Source organism: Canis lupus, chromosome 5 (genome assembly GCF_048164855.1).
Source record: "Canis lupus baileyi chromosome 5, mCanLup2.hap1, whole genome shotgun sequence".
Taxonomy (NCBI): domain Eukaryota; kingdom Metazoa; phylum Chordata; class Mammalia; order Carnivora; family Canidae; genus Canis; species Canis lupus.
This window is the reverse complement of record NC_132842.1, coordinates 63,436,035-63,445,857: the sequence shown is the minus strand read 5'-3', so window position 1 is coordinate 63,445,857 and position 9,823 is coordinate 63,436,035. Positions and strand designations below refer to the sequence as shown.

Genomic DNA, 9,823 nt, shown 5'->3' with positions numbered 1-9,823 from the left:
TGGGGAAAAAAATGCACAAACTTCAATGACTTGGAGTCAAACAAATGATTAGAAGGGTCCAGTTCAACATGAAGGAAGCCTAAGTAACTTAATTTGTTTCAATGTTCTTCTTTAATACCCAAGAGTGATTATGATAAAATACATATATCTACATAAATATTATAGAACTCTTTCAATAAGTAGAAAATAAAAATTCTAAGTTCTATGAAAAAGTTATTTCATGGTTTAGTTGGTGGCAGTTTTTCTTTCTTGGTTGAGCATAAAGTAATGATATGTCTTTATTTAATGGCATTTTAGATTCTATGGAATACAACAGTATGTAAAGTTTCCCAGATGCCTCTGAATGGGGAGGCCCTTTTTCCCTAAATCATCACATGAGATTCACGTTTTCTGAAGTGTGCTTTGAAACAGTTGCCTTAACTCAGGGAATACTGAACAGTAGGGGTTGGCAGGGGCTTCAGAAGACCCAAATCTCTCATTTTCAAGACATAAAAAGCTAGGTACTGAAGGAAAAGTGACTTGCCCAAGATTACACAGCAGATAATCATATTATTATTATATTATAATAGTTATAATATTATAAGAGTTATAATAATATATGATATATTATATATATATAATATAATGTCTATACCTGCCAATATTAACCGGCAGGTATAGACAAGAGCCAGCTATCCTGACTCCTGATATACAATTTTGATCCCTAGATGAATTGATTCCTCCTGGTTTTTAAAAATCAAACTAGTTGTTTCAACCACAATTAGTAAGTCAATATTCTGTCTTTTTTCTGTCTTGGCAAATTCAAAATTGGTTTCTCATTTGCCTGTCAATAATCAACAACAACAACAACAACAAAAACTAAAAAGATTGACAAAGAAAGAAAATTCATGTAGAGGTCCATAAGCCGGCAGACTCAAGAAGCTCAATGATCCAGAAGCAGAATGCACTTAAAGAGAACTGCACCGAAATCGTATCATGGAATTGCTGAAAACCAATGATTAAAAAAAAAAAATCCCAAAAGCAGCCAGAGAAAAGAAATATAGGTAGGTTAAAAATAAAAGAATAGGAAAAATACATCATACAAATGCTAATTAAGTGGAAGCTGAAGTGACTTTACTAATATTAGACAAAGTAGACTTCAGAGCAAGGATGTTACCCAGAATCTTTTAATGACATTACTGACATTACAGTATTATAGTATCTAATGCCTAAATATGAAAGGTAACTCATCAAGAAGATCTAACAATCCTAAACAGATATGCCTAATAACAGAGCTTCAAAATATTTGAAGCAAAACCCAACAGACTAAAAAGAATAACAGACAAACCCGCAGTTATGGTTGAAGATGTCAACAATCCCCTCTCAGTAATCAGTGGAGGAAGTAGGGAGAAAATCTGTGAGAGTACATCCAAATGCACAGCAATGCATGTAAATAACTCTTTGGAGAAGCACAGTTTGAATCTGGGCTTTGCCAATGGAAAGTAATGGCATGAACTCATGAGGTGCTGCTCAGTCTAGAGTCCTGTCAAGGGAAATCGGTGTCACATGCTTCTATGATGATGAGATTTAAACAATTCATGAGTCTTTGATCATGAGCTCTCTACCTCTGCCCAAAGCATTAAGAAGCTAAGAGGAACCTGTATGGGGGGCTTGTCCTTCAATGACTGAAATATATATGGCCTCTTTTGGGGGGACAACAACCCTAATAGGACACAGAGGGCATAAACATTCATACTCACTTTTCTGTCATTTATCTCTAGAGAATGCTATATACATGCTAGATAAATCCCCATGTGGTAGATGGATACATTCATGGTTCCATGAATCATGCCTCCTTCTATCTATGCCCATATGTAGGTCATCCCAGTTGGACTGTTGTCTTGGTCATGTGACTTTCTTTGGCCAATAGGATGGTCAGCAAACATGTCCTGGGCAGAGGCTCAAAACATACTTGTGGATTAGAGTTCTCTCTCTCTCTTTCTCTTTCTCTCTCTCTCTCTCTCTGCTTTTAGAATCAGCCACCATATAAAGAAGCCTAGGCTAGCATTGTGAAGACATGTGATCCCATAGACAGCCAAGCACCAATACCCAGAAATGTGAGTTAGGCCATCATAGATACCCAGCTCCAGACAAGCAACCAGAAGTGACCCCAGATGAAACGGGCTAAACAACAAAGCCCAAATTTCTGACCCACAGAATTGTGTGTAATAAAAGTGGTGGTTTTAAGTTTTGGGGTGGTTTATTAGGCAGCAATCAATAACTTGTTATACCCAAAGCACTGGTCAGCTCTGCATCAAGAAAGGCAGGAGTAGTAACCACTCCTCTGGTTACTCAAAGGAGAAACAGAAAATGTCTCATTATATTGCCTGGGACTTTGGGCTTAACCTCTCCTGACGCAGTCCCTCTCTCAGCCCAACAAATCAATGCGAATAAAACACATGTGCTGGAAATCCCCTGATGCCCTTCTAGGCAGAACTTTTTGGTTAGGAAAAGAAAAAGAAACTTAATTTGAAGCTTTAATAACCTCCCAATTAGGTTGTTTCTGCTAGCATTAATATTTAATCATGACATTACTGTGACTATTTTAGAATTGAACTGAAATTAAGTATAAATGTTTGATCATAAATAATTTCATTATTAAAGATAATCTCTGTTATATATGTTTCTGTGCCTATCTTTTATTAAGTTTACTTTTCATGTTGACATTTTTAAGGGCGTAATTGTATGTTTTCGTTCTTAGTAATATTGTTACCATATATTAATTATGGCATCATGCCAGGAACACTAGTAATGAAATAAGTTGTTTTTTCTACTTCAAGAGCCAGCAATAGGCTCTCTCTCCTACACAACTAACAAATAGATGGTCAGCTTTGAGCTCTACACTGGTTCCCTGAATTATTCTTTCTCTCTATTTGTGCATAAGCACCATTGCTCTTGATTTATGGAAAAACTCAATGCAAATGAGAGCAGGAGGGATGGTTATCTTTGTCCTTTTTGTCAGGGGTTTCTTGGAAGCCACAGATACCACCAAAGGAGGGTGTGTGTGGCAGGATGAATAACAGACTCCCAAAGATGTCCACATCCTAATCTCTAGAACCCTTGACTATGTCATTGTACCTGGCAAAAGAGACTTTGTGGATGTGATTAAGGACCTAGAGATGGAGAGATAATCCTGGATGATCTAGGTGGGCTCTATGTAATTGCAAATGTCCTTAAAAGTGGAAGAGAGGCACAGGAGAAAGTCAGGAAAGTAGATATGACAATAGAAGCATCTGTTGAAAAAATCTGTGAGAAGGACTCAACCCCCTACTGTGGATCTTGGAGGTGGAAGAAGGGGACACACATCAACAAATGGGGGCAGCTTCTAGAAGTTGGAAAATGGAAGGAAATGGATTCTTCCCTAGAACCTCCGAAAATGAATGCAGCCCTGATTTTGGCCTAGTGAGACCCAGATCGGGCTTTAGAACTATACGATAACAGATGTGGGTTTGGTTAAGTTTTGTATTTTTGTTTTTGTTTTGCTTTATTTATTTATGTATGTATGCAGCACTAATGTTTATTAAGCTGTGCCTTAGCACAGGTGCTGGGGCTTGCCCATGGAGCTCTTGATGTATAAGCTCAGCCGTTCTGCCAATTCTTGAGCTATGACCCCAGGAAATTAACAGCTAAGTGGATGTTGTACACGAGCTCATCATCTGTCATCTTTACGTGGCCAATGGCCAAGGCCAGAAACAGCACCTTCTTCATCCGGCATTTGATCATGGACTTCACTTCATCCACTTTGGCCACCATGCTCTCATTGTGGGTCAGCAAGGGAGGGAACTTGTCAGCTTTAATCAGGCTTGGGCTCAGAATTCATAGGATTTGCTAGATCAGAGATTCTGAAGCCAAAAAGACATCATTCTTCTTGGCCAGCTTCTTGACTAATTTTTTTATTCTTGTTGAGTTTCTTCAGTGCCTCAACATCCATAGCGGGGATAGCCACAGCCTTGGCCTCATCACAGAGCTGCTGGTCCTCCAAAACACATATGCAGAACTTGGGGCAGGGAGTGGTCTTAAGCCTGACGGTGCCTGGGAAGCATTTATCCTTCTGAGAATCCGAATTCTCCAAGCCAATCTGCAGCTTCACTGTCTCCAAAAACTGTGGCCACTTACTCTGGTGCCCTTGCAGGACTTCCTGCACCACCTCATACAGAGTGTCACGGGAGATTTTGCTGTTCATGGTGCTGCATGTCACAATAACTGGAAAAGAGCTAGATGCGTGTGGTTTTAAGCCACCAAGTTTGTGGCAATCTGTTACAGCAGCCACAGGAAACAGGTATAGGTTGCATTCCTTGGGAATGCATCAGTTGGATCTAGGCAGTCTCACGTATGGGCTGTAGCAGGAGACAAGTTGTAAGCTGGCATTTTCTAGTCAATAAAGTAAGGGCAAGAGTGGTTACTTCATAAAGTTATTGGGATAATTAAATAAGGCAATTTGCATAAACCGTTTAGCAGAGTGTCTAGCTCATTTTAAACACTTGGTAAAGGTCAATTATTGTTGCCGTTATTAAAACCTGCTGTGGCCAACTATTACTGTTCACACTTAGTGGTACCCTACCCTGGTAGAGGATCCCACTACCTACCCATTGACAAGTGACCTGCAGAGCCTTCCTGGAGGTGCTGCGTGTTCCCTGCCTCATTGTTAGGCTTGGCCCTGGGACTTTTTTTTGGCCAATGGACTACAAGCAGACTCCAGCCAAGCCACTTCCAAGGGGAAGCTTTTGGAGCAGGTGCGTAGTTTGGCTCAGCCTCTTGTTCTTTTCTCTTTGTGCCAAGAAAGACACTTCCCAGGTAAGGCCTGCTCCTTCCACCTGAGTCCTGGCTGAGTAGACACATGGCACAGAGTGACAGCACATATAAAGTGAGATATAAACGTTTATTGTCATAAGTCATTGAGATTTGGGGGTTGTTTGTTTTCATAGTAAAGTTGACAAACACACCTCTCATAGATACTGTTTAGAGAGTCTGTCAGCCTACACACACAGGCACACACCTGCCTCCAGACTACCTACACTTGGCCTACAATCACTCTGACACTCATTTAGTATTCTATCATACTAATGCTAGGAACCAAAGGGGTCTTAACCATAGTTAATCCAACCACAAATGGACACTTGGCCCCATGTGGGCAATTATAGGCTTTTGCCAAGAAATTTGGAATTGTGACCTGGAGGCAGCTAGAGAGCTTTGTCTAGGTCTATAGATAACAGGGAAGATTTGGAAAGAGGGGAAAATCCTAGAAACTGTGTCCTGATCCTCCTGGACCTTGCAGTTGGAGAAGCAGAGAAGGCATATTTGCAGGGACAGAAGAGTAGAGATGAAAGAGTAGAAGACATGGCAGCCTGAGTCCCTAGCGGTTTTTAACTCCCTGAACATGTCTACCCTGAGGCCCATGGGTTCCATGGGATAAGCCAGTATCCTTTCAATAAGTCCCCCCTCCTACTTAAGTAATCTCAAGTTGGTTTCTTTAACCTTGAACCAAAGGTACCTTGGCCAAGTTGAAGTTCTAGGTAGAGGTCTTACTATTAGGAGGTATCAAGGAAAAACTTCTATCCAGGAGAATCCCAAAAGCCCTGAGGAATCAGTCTGCATGTAACAGAGGACACTCCTCTTCTCTGTCTGACTGAGCTCCATCTGTGCAGAGCTCATAACTCCCCACTTGCTGTAAAACTGAACTCTTCTGGGCACATTAGTCAGAGAAGTAGAAGAATATGATTTCAGTATAATTAGTTCACTGTGAACCATATATGTTAGAGTCCTATTCTGCTCTAGACACCATGATAGCAGAAAAACAAACAAACAAAAAAAGATAGCCCCATCCTGCCATTTGTGAGCATATAGCTTTGCAGAGGATGAGAGGGTAGGAAAGAAGCTCAAAGGAAAGGTTCCAGGTGGGAGGTTGGGCCCCATTTCTTCCACTAGCTATCTGTGTGGCTTCAGGAACCATCCACCACTCTGGCCTTCAACCGCCCATCGACAAGATGAGGGGCTAGATTAAGTGATTTTTACAGGTTTTTTCCATGACACCTGGCCTATTGCCACCATAGCTAAGTTCTGATAAGCAAAAAGTAGCCATTGCCTTTGGACTAGCAATAATTTCCACATACATATAGTGTGAGGCTGGCTTCATCGGAACCATGTGGGTAACTGCCAGAAAATGCAGATTTCTGGAGCCTCAACTCCAGAGTTCTGATTTGGTGGAGCTGGGCATCACCTTGGCTAGTGCTGATTTTAACAAATGGCCCAATCTAGGAACCACTACCCCAGGCTATTGCAGATTCTACAGAAATGTCTTGGCCTTCCCACCTGTGCCCTTATAGGCAATCAGCAGCATGATAAATTGATAAACTGTACATTAGTTGGTAATACTTACATAGAAATTCTTTCCCAGCCTGGCACCGTATTATATCCTTTATATCTAGTATTAATTCCTAACAACCCTGGGAGGTATTTCACTCTCTCCAGAAAGATTTGATTCTCTCCTCCACACAGCTACAGACTTTGATCTGGCCTTCCCTGTAGGAAAGTGATTCGAATAAATAAATAATTAAAATCAAATAAAACACATGAGGAAGAGAAATCCTCATCATTTAAAACTAGCTGCTCTGTGAGCCACTCTTATCCCCATACTCCTAAGGACCTTATGTCATTATCTACCATGCCTCCAGTAAACAGTGAGGAAAAAATGACAAAGAAATGGCTAGTACTTCCAAGAGTAAGGTGGATCTAATGCAATGGAGATTTAGTCGGGAGCTTCTTCTGTCACTGATCCAGGTGTCAGGAGAAATCTGTGCATCAGATAAGGTAAAAGAAGTGACCCAGTTGGATGACCTTGAAATTTTATGATCAGATGTGATATCAGATATTTACACTCTGGTGTAATAGGTAATAATCTATGAATACAAAGGAAGTGAGAGAAGGTGTGAGGCCATAAGCCACTGAGGATTTTACTGGATCTGGGGAGGGTTCTATTTCAAGGAGAAATGATAGCAAGTGACAATAGTTTTAAAAAGGCATTCAATTATCTCTATATTTAAGTTTGAAGCTAGGTGTTCCTGCGTTGGTTCAGCATTGCATCCAGGATCCATATTGTTTTCTATCTTCCATTCTTTTATTCCATCATCATCTACATGTAGATACTCAGCCTCCAGCTTATTACCTCATGATTACAAGATAGCTGCCTTAACCCTGGATATTATATCATAACACCATAGCATCCAAAGCAAGAAGAGAGAGAGAACAAGCCCCTTCTTTATACATCTCTCTCTGTCATCATGCAGGAAAACCCCTCCCAGAAATAGTCCCCTTAAGCCTCTTTGGTTAGAAATGGGGTCACTTAGCCATTTATAAGGGTCAAATTGTGCTTCCCCAAAATTTATGTGTTGAAGCCGTAACTCCCAGTACCTCAGAGTGTGACCTTATTTGAAGACATAGTGTTTACAGAGGTAAGCAAGTTAAAGTGAAGTCTTTAAGGGGGTCTTAGCCACCTGTGTCCTTATAAGCCACCTGTGTCCTTGGACACAGAGGGAAGATGATGTGAAGACACAGGGAGAAGGAAGACGGCCATCTGTAAGTTGAGAGAAGTCTGGAACAAATCCTTCCCTCACAGCCCTCAGAAGGAATCAATCCTGCTGACACATTGATCTTGGATTTCCAGCCTCCAAACTGAGATAATAAATTCCCGTGGTTTAGGCCACCCAGGTTTTTGTACTTTGTTACAGCAGCCGTAGCTAACGAATACAGCCACCTGTACCTAACTTCAAGAGATGCCACAAAAGTGAGCGGATAATCAGCCTCTGTTGTGTGAGGCAGACCTATGAGCATACACTATGGAGAGGAGAATGTCTGTTGGCTAGGCAGCCAGTGATGGCAAGGCCATCTTTAAAAAAAAAAAAAAAAGATTTTATTCATTCATGGGAGACAGACAGAGACGGAGACACAGGTAGAAGGAGAAGCAGGCTCCCTGTAGGGAGACCGATATGGGATTCGATCCCAGGACCGTGGATCACCCCCTGAGCCAAAGGCAGACGCTCAACCACTGCGCTACCCAAGCGTCCCACAAGGCCATTTTCGTTTGCAAGTCACAGAAATAGATTCTGACTTTGTCAGAAGGGAAGCCTTAGAATATGAAGAAGGGGTTAGGATTGGGGAATTGGTGAGAAGGATAGAGAACCAAGCTCAGGAAAATACAAAAAGCAGGGCAGACTGAGGATCTGGATAGCAGGAATGACATAATCTTCTCGTAGCTTCCCCATTCCAACGAATGCGCTTCTAATACATTTTCTGCCATTGAAATCCCAACAATTCTGAGCCCCAGGAGAGCAGGGACCTAGCTTTTGTCCTAGGAAGAAGAGAGAGGGCTAACCTGATTTAGGTGTAACAAAGCAAGCTCATACTTGGCTGGAGACAGATAATTCCCCAAAAGGAAATTATGGAATTACTTCTTAAAGAAAATTAGGAATAAAAGATGGGAGGGGAAAGAAATCAATTTCCACTATACCAGTGGAAGAAGTCCACTGTACCAGTGGGTACAGAAATTGGAGACAAACAGGGCTTCTTTACTATCATGGCCAGTTGTCCCATACCCTGGGGAGGGGTCCTCAGGACCAAGCTCTATGTTATTATGCTTAAGCTGCCCACACTTTCCATTAAAAAACCCTCAAACCCTAAGCCTGGTCATTAATTACCTAGTATCCATTCTGGATTCTTTCTCCAGTCTCTTCTTCTAGGTCCTCCCTATCCATTTGTAAGCCCTCAAAGGACCACGTTAGGAAGCAAACACAAAGGAAAATGGTTTAAATTTGCTAGGATCACCTATTTTCTTCCAATGCAGTACCTTTGTCCATGCAAATAACAAAGACAAGAAAAAAATCACTGAGTCTGTATCAAGGAAGCACCTAAACATTTAGCAGATTAGATCAAGTTGGCAAACAGCCTGTCACTCTGGTCGAGGGAGGAGAGAATCTGCCGAATTAGATGTTTGAGTGAATTGACAAGCTGTCTCGGTCAAAATAAGTCTTTTTTATTAAATGTTGAGAGATCATAGTATATCAAAAAGAAAATCTACGAAAGCCACTTTTCATCTATGTACACAGTAAAATCAAGGTGGCATATTGGAAATCTCTAAATAACACTTTGTCTACATAAAAGGGTGTAATTCTTTGGGTCAGAATAAATTAGGACAGAAAGCCTCCTATTTGACTGGAGAAGGACTGAGAGGCTAAGTTGCCTGGAGACCCTGTGTCATCTCTATCAATATGATTTCTTACCACCTCTACCATTTCTCAATGTGTGCATAGTGCCAGCCCCATATACTGAGTGATCAACATGCTGTTTTCTCTTTATTATCTTATTTAATCCGACCAACAATTCTATAAGGTGAAGACTACTATCTTCGTTGCAGGAAGAGGAAAACTGTGGTTTATGTTGTGTAAGTAGTTTCACTAACTTTACACAGATATTACATTTCAGAGAGGAAACTCAAACTTCCGTCTGACTTCAAAGCTGTTGGTTCAAACCAGGTGGCTGCCTTCTAAGAGTATTCAGTAATTTCTTCCTAGTCACACTGCTGGCATCTTTCTCTCTTGGGTTAACTCAAGAATTCTAGAACATTCTTTTTCAATTCTTCATGGTCAAAGAGTACCTCTTTTCACCAGAATAAATGCAAATAAATGCCCCCTATAATCCTATAAATGCAAAAATGCCCCCTCAATGGCCTTGGCTGCAAAATTCCTTAGTCCAACGTGCCCTTGCCTTTCATTGAGGCTCAAGGCAATGGAGT

At 41.1% G+C, this 9,823-nt stretch overlaps 1 pseudogene; it reads right to left on the bottom strand.

The window, feature by feature from the left end:
- Positions 1–3,348: 3,348 nt before the first annotated feature.
- LOC140633019 (large ribosomal subunit protein uL1 pseudogene) lies at positions 3,349–6,518 on the bottom strand (annotated as a pseudogene).
- Positions 6,519–9,823: the final 3,305 nt, after the last annotated feature.